At 40.1% G+C, this 9,655-nt stretch overlaps 1 pseudogene; it reads right to left on the reverse strand.

The window, feature by feature from the left end:
- Nucleotides 1-7,438: 7,438 nt before the first annotated feature.
- LOC140596429 (tubulin alpha-1A chain-like) lies at nucleotides 7,439-8,763 on the reverse strand (annotated as a pseudogene).
- Between the last annotated feature and the right edge of the window lie 892 nt (nucleotides 8,764-9,655).

The following is a 9,655-nucleotide window of genomic DNA, read 5'->3' on the forward strand; positions in this document are numbered from 1 at the left end:
AGGTCAGCTGATTAGCAACCTTAATTCTGTCTTTAACCGTAACTCTTCTTTGCATGCGACATAGAATATTCGCAGGTTCCAGGATGTATACGTTTCTGAGGGATATTGTTCTATCTCTCACAGTGATTTAACCTGTTAGTGAAAATTGAACTCCTTTGCTGATCTCTATTAATAAGCCATCTATCTTAAGTATATCAGGAGTTTATTCAGTTTGTTGAAGGCTAAAGAAGTTGATGATTATACTCCTTCTTTAACTCTTTCTCTCTTTTCCCTTTCTGGTTTTATTGATAAATTTCCCTCCTTTTTCAAACCTGATAGTTCTTCCCATCTCAGCTCCTGGAAATCTCTTTCTCCTAGTAGCCAATGAGCTACCTCAAAAAAATCAATCAATAAAAAATAAAGGAAGTTCAGAACAATAGAGAATCTGTCTTGACAGAAACATTATGAATATGTTTTTTTGCCATCTCATATTCACCCATTTTTCAGATTAACAACAACAACTGGGACTGGAGAGATCAGTGATGCACCGTAGACCATTGGTTCTCATCTGGGGATGATTTTGCACCCAGGGAATGCTTGGTATTGACTGGAGACATTTTGCTTGTCACAACTAGGGGAAGTGGGGTGGTCTGATTTGTAGAGTCAAGGGATGCTACTAGATCTTTCAACCCACAGGAGAGCCACTCAACAGAGAGTCATCTGATCCATAATGTTAGCAGTCCTGTGGTCGAGAAACTCTGCTGGAGACTATATGGCTACATGGTGGATCTGGGTAAGGCCCCCCCGGTGCCAGTCAGTCCCGGGTCTGACAGGTAGCTGTGGTTCCAGAGAAGAAAGAGGACACTGTGTAAACTTTTAACTTTTCTTAGTTGTAAGATTATTGTATTTATTTGAAATGAATTGTGTTCAGGAGATTTGTAAATATCCAGAATGCAATGTTTTGCCCATGTTTGGTGTGACTTCCAGATTTCTTGGTAGTACAATGATTATTTCTATGAAATAGCTGCAATACATGTTTCTTAGAAGAGCAGCATAATTTGTATGCCTTTAAGATTAAATGTCTATTTTCCTCTCTGAATTAAACCTTTTTTCCTTGAATTGGAGGTCAATGAAGGCCCTCATTGGTGGTGTCCCTGGGTCAGCTCTTGGAGCCATACCTCTCATTTGGGAGGAGTGTCTTTCTGGAAATGGTGAAGACAAATGAAGCCAAAGAATAATTAGGAAGCGGAAATGCTGACCTGAACAGTGCAATAAAAAATAGCCAATATTCATGATCCATTTATAGTGAACCAGAGGGAAGGCCCAAAGCATGGAAAGAACTGAGAATTGTTTTAGGTGGGTCATAGAGTAAACCTTAGGTAAGTAGATATTAGCTGTAGGTATACTTCTGCTGATTTCAAATACCTTTCATACCTATTTTGAAGAGAATGTTGAAGGGAAGTCTAGAATTTAGAGGTGTAAGACCATCCCTTTGTCTCAGACAAGCATAAATCTCACTATCCTTAATTGTGTATTATCTTTTATATAATATAGTACACTTCAAAAATGCGATTATGATATTCTCATACTTAGTTCAGACAGAAGTGGTGCTTTGATAGAAGCAAAGTGTGGATGGAGATTATGATTTTATGCTGATTATGTATTTACAGCACATTCATATTTACCTAGCAATTGGTGAGGGCTTAGATTTTGTTATTTTTCTAAAAATCATCACTAAAAAGAAAAAGCCTTTCTTTCCTCCTGCTTTGCCCATGTAACACATACACAAGCACCTATTGTCCTAATAATTGAATTTACTGCTGGAAGTTATTAATGATTTCATTGTCTTAGTAGCATCCTTCCATGTCATGTTCTTACCAATCAAAAATAATTGGTTTGGAAGCTAGGGAAGCTATTGTGTGGGGGATCCTGTTGTGTGATATATCTGGCCCCATAATTTGATTTATTCCCATTGAGTAAAATCCTTTGAGATCTATAATACACAAGTTGTGAAAGAGAATGTTTTCCAAGATATATTATTAATGCTAGGAAACAGCAGTTGTTTGGCAATCAGGAGTTTTATTGAATGTCTCTTTGCATAACAATGTGCTGAGTACTTTGGAGAACATGTGTGATCATCAGTATATGATTTGTTCTGTTTAAGAGAATGTTTTCAACTCTAGGAAGACATTTAAACATGAACATTTTCATATAAGTTTAAGGGTTAAATTAAATATGAGAAAATAGTTGTGATCAGGTCTCATTGCTGGGCACTCGGAGTCTCCTAGTCACATCTGAGCTGTCCCACAGAGTCTCAAAGTCCTACTAGTTTTTATGCTTTATTTTAGCCCTAATCTTCTATTGAATGGATACAGAAGACCTTTTACTTTTATCTTACGCATATTAACTCTATGTCATTTGTATTTCATTTTGTTATTCTATACTGCCCTTGCTTGTATCACCTTATATTTATTCAAAAATGAATTGCCAGTAAGTAGAAAGGAGTTTGAGAATCATCACAAAGTAAAAAGTGAAAGAGTTGGTTACCTGTCAAAGGAAATAGGTTGAAGTATAAACAAGATACAGAGTTCTAATGATCATGATAAAAATGAAGAATCCTTTTTGAGGGAAGGATGGGGAGTGAGAAAGGAGAGGAGGTAGCAGTAACATGATTCTTATATTTTTAGTGACTCTTCAAAATGTCAGCTTTTTAGGATTAAAAGGTAGCATGCCAGAACTTCTCTTTTGTGCCAGTTTTTTAAAGATTTATTTATTGAGAAAGAGTGGCAGGTAGGGGAAGGAGCAGAGGAAGATGGAGAAGCAGGCTTTCCATAGAGCTGGGAGCCTCATGTGGGGCTTGATCCCAGGACCCAGGTCAACCAAACTCCCCACTGAGCAGGGGGGCCAGTGTGGCCGGATCCCAGGATCTGAGATCATGACCTGAGCTGAAGTTAGATGCTTAAGTGACTGAGCCACCCAGGCACCCCTCTTCTGTCCTAATGTTCAGAAATTTCTTCAGTTTTCTAATGCTCTACTGTACCAATGTGCTTTCGGGGTGAGCTCTTTGAAGAGATGGAATAGAAGTGTTTTTCAAAACTATAGTGCCTTCAAAGTAGGAAAAGGTCACATTAGTGAACACTTACTCAGATTCCATTATTTGACAGGAAACTTCTTCGGAATGTAACCAACTGTCCTTAAAATACCATAGCAGGTATGAGTTACCATAGCAAATATTAAATACCTTCATCTTTACTAGTTTATATTGACTAAAATAGAACAGTCTTCGAGAAAAGTTTTATGACAATTGGTCCATAGTTTTGTGATATAAATGTGGGTATTGGGTTATATCAGCAGTTAGAAAAAAATCTTAATTTTTATTTTCTGTTTAATCCCATTTCACCTAATTATAGAAAGTGATAAATGCTATGAAAAAGTAAAGCATGAAAAAAGGGATTGGGTATTAAAAGATAGGGTGCATTGCCTGAAATTCTAAATGGGGTAGTCAAGGCAGGCTGCATTAAGAAGGTATCATTTGATTTTAAGTTGCAGAAATGTGGGGAGATTGGCCTTGTGGATATCAGGGGGCATGGAAATCAGGGAGACAGTTAATGAGGTCCCGAGGTGTAAGAATGCCTAATATACTCAAAGAATAAGAAGGAGGCCAACTGTGGCTACAGACAGAAAGGATAAATCATAGGAAGTGTAGTTATGATATCAAATTGGCAAAAGGAGGACAAATCCAACAATTTTATAAACCACCATGAGTATGCTTTGGCTTCCACACTGCTGAGGTTTGAGAAGAGAAGTAACATGATTCAATTCACATTTTAAAATGATTTTCTTTTTCTTTTCTTTTTTTTTAAGTATTTTTGTATATATTTTTTTTTATTGGAGTTCAATATAAAAAGAATTCTCCGATTGCCCTGCAATCTTGTCTGTGGGATCCAGACAAGAGATGTTGATTTGGACAATGATGTAGAAATGGTGAGAGAAGTGATCATATTTGGGATATCTTCTGAAGGTCAGAGGATTTGGGGATCAATTGGACAAGGATATAAAAAACAGAAGGATAGAAGATGCCACAGTAACTGGAAGGATAGGTAGAGTTGCCATCCCGTGAGAGGGGAGAAGGTGAAATTGGCAGGGGGTAAGGTCAGTAGATCACTATTGTTATGTTATTGTGTTGTGTTATGACATGTTGTGTGGCAGCAATTTATCAGACACCTAGGTGGAGGTATCCAGAAGGGAGTAGATAATAGGTGTCTCTTGTGGAGCATGAAAGTCTGAGGAGGAACCTAACATAAAGCATGAAAGCATATAGTTGGTAATCATATTTTTAGATACAGATGTGGACTGCATGTGTCTTGAGAGAGAGAGAGAGAGAGAGAGAGAGAGAGAGGTTTTCTGTGGTTTAGATCTTACAGGGTGGTAACAGTAAGAAAGTTCCAGTACCTTTTAGAATACTGTTTTTTAACAGTGCTAGATTGTGATTTGCAATAGAGAGATTTCTGAAGAATCTTTATTCTTTAGCAACAAAAAGAATCCTCATGCATTTTTGAGAGAAAAATTCTACTGTAGTAGTAAAATATAAATGAAAATTTAGGCAGAATCATTGCCATGCCCTATACTTAAATACTTATAGAGATGTCATGTTTTCTGTGAGATCTTGGATTAGTGGGGATTTGCCACTCTTCCTCAAGAACCATGCGTTTAAATGCCACATCATAGTAACTGAGGTCACTACTTGAACTAAAATAAATTAAAGCTTCTAATTGGTTTCTAAATTACTTGGTTTAATCTCTTTATAAATGTATTATAAAATAAATTATAGCACTTGTTAAAAGTAAATAAATAACCAAGCAATCTTTGACTTCCATAGGATGCTATTGTTACAAGCAGTGAAGTTATGTATATGCTTTTTTGCTTTTTTCCTGTTTTGTAACTAGAACACATCTTAAGTGCCTTATGGAATTTTAGATGCAATTACCAGAAATCCAATTAAGATGCTAGAACAGTAAAATTTACAGATGAGCTTAAAAGTACTTAGCTCTAATAGGGAATTAGTTATAAACCTCATTATCATTACTGATCATGTGTCTTTTGAAATGTTAATCATTACTGATCATGTGTCTTTTGAAATGTTACCAAGTATGGTATTAAAACCATAGACAGATCCCTGGGTGGCGCAGCGGTTTGGCGCCTGCCTTTGGCCCAGGGCGCGATCCTGGAGACCCGGGATCGAGTCCCACGTCGGGCTCCCGGTGCATGGAGCCTGCTTCTCCCTCTGCCTGTGACTCTGCCTCTCTCTCTCTCTGTGACTATCATAAATAAATAAAAAAAAAATAAAAATAAAAATAAAAATAAAACCATAGAATTCACAATTGAGCTCTAAAAGTTACTAACAAGGGAGTTATCCAACAAATGTGATTACAGAATTGACTAGCTGTTGAAATATTAGTAAACCTGCAAAAAATATTTTCACAGCAGGAAGTACGAGTGTTCTTTTGCTTAGAATCTGTACTACTTCGTACCAGAAGAATTGAACATGAGTTTAAAATAGTTGTATAGCCAGTAAGTCTTGGTTACAAACCAATTGTATTTTAAAAAGTCTTTGTGTAGTGTTACAAATACACCATCTATACATTTATGTTCGCTAATGATTCAAAAGCATCACCACACTCTATAATACTTAATGAAATCCTTTGCTAGTTAATTCCACTGTGAGTGAGCAAGTACAATAGAGTAAGAACACTGCTTAAAAAAAAAAAAAAAAAAAAAGGTTATGGAGCCAGAATTGGTAGTGGGAAGTAGCATTTTTTTTTTTTTCATTCTCGGTACGTCTGCAATTTCTATTTTCATGAGAAATTGAAGTGGAAATGGTAAGATGCTGATAGAATCATTGTTGCTCGGGCATTTCCCGGCAGATTAGAAACCCAGGACGTACAAAGCAGAGCTGTAGTTTTGAACTTCAGATTTACTGTCTGATGAAATTGTTGGGTTTCTACATCTTTTATTGTAGCATAATATGATTGTACCATAAATATTTTTAGAGACTTAACTTGGTTGATTGTGATTTATACGATGAACTAATGTATGATTGATATTTGTGTAAACAATTTAAACTAGATTTTTCCCCCCTTACTGTGATGGTTCCTTGTATATATGGCAAATAAAGGACCTTGGGAAGATCTATTTCTGTTAATCTCTACACTGTGCTTATAGTGTGGTAAGAATAGGTATTGAGGACAGGGTGCTTAATACAAAATACATACACTGCCTGCCCTCATACACTGCCTGTACTTTTAGGAGGAGGCAGATGTGCTGCTGAGAAAAAGGCTGAGTGGGGGAAAGAAGCAGGATGAACATAATCATCAAGGGTAAGGCAGGGTTGGAGAGTTCTAGAAAGAGCATGTGCTAAGACTTTAAGAGGAAGCTTGGACTCTCTCCTGAATTGGAAGAAGGCCAGTGAGAAGCAAGAAGGTGACCCGCAGAGCCCTCCAGGGTAGTGTAGAGAGAGGAGGGCCAGGTCATGCCACACCCCCCCAAGAGCCAGGAATTTACTCTTCCTACAGTATCTTCATAATCTGGGTCTAGTGGTGGAAGCAACAATGTTTTAATTATTATTGGCATTGTTAGTATATCTTGTGTTCTGTTTTTCCAGACCTCTTGCTGTCTGGAGGTCTGTGTGTAGAACTTGGCTGGTGTGGGGTTAGTGTGAATGGCAGTACCAGGCACGATGTGTTAAGTGTGGCACCTGTGGCACAGAAATGAAGTGTGTCAGTCATTTGTAGGAATGAGAAGTCAACAGTGAAGGAAGAGGAAGATTCCATATAGGGAAGGAGCTCAGGCTGTATCTTCGCAGACGGTCTTGGAAGAGGTGCTACTGCAGTGGTTCCGAGTCTGAGCCTAGGGTCACGTTGGATTCCCAGCCTGCTAGCTTTGCAACCTTGGAGGCATCCTTCACTGTGAAACATCACAGAGCCTATTTTATTAGGTTTTTCTAATAAATGAGATAATACATGTAAAGCACTTAACCCCAGGGTGGCATACCTAAGCTTACTGAAATTATTAGCTCTCATTGTTGCTCCTATTACTTTTATTATTTGATTAAGTTGGTAACAAGAAGGGTGGACAGGCACAGAATAATTAATGTCTTGGAGATAAGAATATGCATTCATGATAAATAGATCAGTAAGCAGGATACAGGATTCATGTAGAGCAATATTAGTAGATAAGACTAGAAAAATAGGATGGATAGAGTTTTTTTTTTTTCCATTTAAGACAGAGAGTATTTTATTCAAACCCATCAGAGAAATGGACAGCTTGGGTCTGTAACAAAACGTTGTGTTTTAAAGCACAGATCAGTAATTGTATATGAGAGTATACTCTGCTACATACAAATTAACTGATCAGAGCACAAATTTTCAATGTTCAAAACAGAATAAGTTGCCCTGTAAAAGCAGCACCTTTGTGCCATTTTTAACTTTAGCATTCCTCTCCTTCTTCTTCACCTTCTCCTTCAACAGAACCCACACCAGCCTCCTCATAATCCTTCTCCAAGGCAGCCAGGTCCTCATGGGCATCAGAAAACTCTCCTTCCTCCATGCCCTCACCCACATACCAGTGAACAAAGGCATGTTTGGCATACATCAGGTCAAACTTGTGGTCCAGGTGAGCCCAGGCCTTAGCGGTGCCTGTCTGCGTGCACACAGTTCGCTGTACTTTGGCCAGGTCTCCAAAAGGTACCGCAGTGGGGGACTGGTAATTAATGCCCACTTTGAAGCCAATACACTTGGATGGTACACTTGATCTTGATGGTGGCAATGGACGCATTGACATCTTTGGGAACCGTGTCACCACAGTACGGCAGGCAGCAAGCCATGTATTTACCATGGTGAGGGTCACATTTCTCCAGCTGGCTCAAAGCATGTGTTGGTGATCTCAGCTACAGAAAGCTGTTCATGGTAGACTTTCTCAGCAGAGATGACAGCAGCATGTGTGGCCAGAGGGAAATGGATGTGGGAATAGGGTACAAGCTTGGTCTGGAATTCTGTGAGATCAACATCAAATCTGAGGGAAGCAGTGATGGAGGACACAATTGGACCTATCAACCTATTTAGATTCGTGTAGGTTGGGCATTCAGTATTGAGGTTGCTATGACAGATGTCATAGATGGCCTCATTTTCTATCATGAAGTGCTCCAGGGTGGTATAGGGAGTGAGGATGGAGTTGTAGGGCTCAGCTGCAGCTGTGGAAACCCAGAGGGGGTTAGGTTCGGGTAAATGAAGAACTCCAGCTTGGACTTCTTGCCATACTCGAGAGATGTTCCATCAGCTGGGAGGTGAACCCAGAACCAGTTCCCCCTCCAAAGCTGTGGAAAACCAAGAAGCCCTGAAGACCTGTGCAGTGGTCAGTGTTTCCGAATTCAGTCCAAGACAAGGTCAGTGATCTCCTTGCCAGTGATGTAGTGCCCTCGGGCATAGTTATTGGCAGCATCTTCCTTGCCTGTGATGAGCTGCTCAGGGTGGAAGAGCTGGCGGTAGGTGCCAGTGCGAAGTTCATTGATGACTGTGGGTTCCAGGTCAGACACTGCCCTGGGTACATGCTTGCCAGCACCCGTCTCACTGAAGGAGTGTTGAAGGAGTCATCTCCTCCCCCAGTGGTCTTGTCAAGTGGTATCTGGCCATCGGGCTGAATGCCGTGTTCCAGGCAACAGAGCTCCCAGTAGGCATTGCTGATCTAGACATCAGCCTGGCCAATGTGGATAGAGGTACATTCACGCATAGTTGCTGCTTTGCTGCTGCTGAGCAGATGGTGGAGAGGAGGAAGAGAGGTTGTTGCTTCTCATAGCGCAACTGTTAGGGGGTCAATTAAGAGAACCTAAATATTGATATTTTATTGCTTATATCACAACCTGGCATGTGCAAACAGCAATTCTGGGTTTACTCACTCAACAAACACTTCAAGTTCTCAATGCCACCCAACCCTCTGCCCTCTGTCCCCACTTCCATCAGCTGGGCATTTAACTGTCTGCAAAATTGTGGGGAATCCTTTGTGTGTATCTTTAATGACATCCTCATAAGGAGGGATTCAGTAGAACCAATCATGCCACCTACTTATATTGTTATTAGAGTTGAGAGTCGTTCTCAAAAATGTCTACGAAGGTGTTTGAGGGATGCATTGGTAGCTAAGATGATTAAAGTACACATGGAGGGGCACCCAGGTGGCTCAGCGGTTGAGCATTTGCCTTCAGCTCAGGTCGTGTTCCCGGGGTCCTGGGATCGAGTCCCACATCGGGCTCTGGGCAGGGAGCCTGCTTCTCCCTCTGCCTATATCTCTGTCTCTCTCTGTGTCTCTCATGAATAAATACATAAAATCTTAAAACACACACACACACACACATACATGGAAACAAGCATGAGAAACAAGCATGAGCAGATCTAGTATTAAGCTGAGTTAGAGCCACATTGTCTGTGATTTCACTCAATCACAGTTCTTTGGAGGGAATAAGTCCAGCCACCAGCCATATGCTGTAAGGGGTCCTGGCTTGCTGTGGGCCCCTAACACCAGTGCTCCCAAAGAACCCACAGTGTACATTTCCAGCAGGAAAGCTATCTCTCCCTTTCAACACTGTGCTGACTGTGAGCAAGGCCCTGTCAGCCTCTGTGGCTCATGG

Source organism: Vulpes vulpes, unplaced genomic scaffold (genome assembly GCF_048418805.1).
Source record: "Vulpes vulpes isolate BD-2025 unplaced genomic scaffold, VulVul3 Bu000000642, whole genome shotgun sequence".
In the NCBI taxonomy this organism is placed as follows: domain Eukaryota; kingdom Metazoa; phylum Chordata; class Mammalia; order Carnivora; family Canidae; genus Vulpes; species Vulpes vulpes.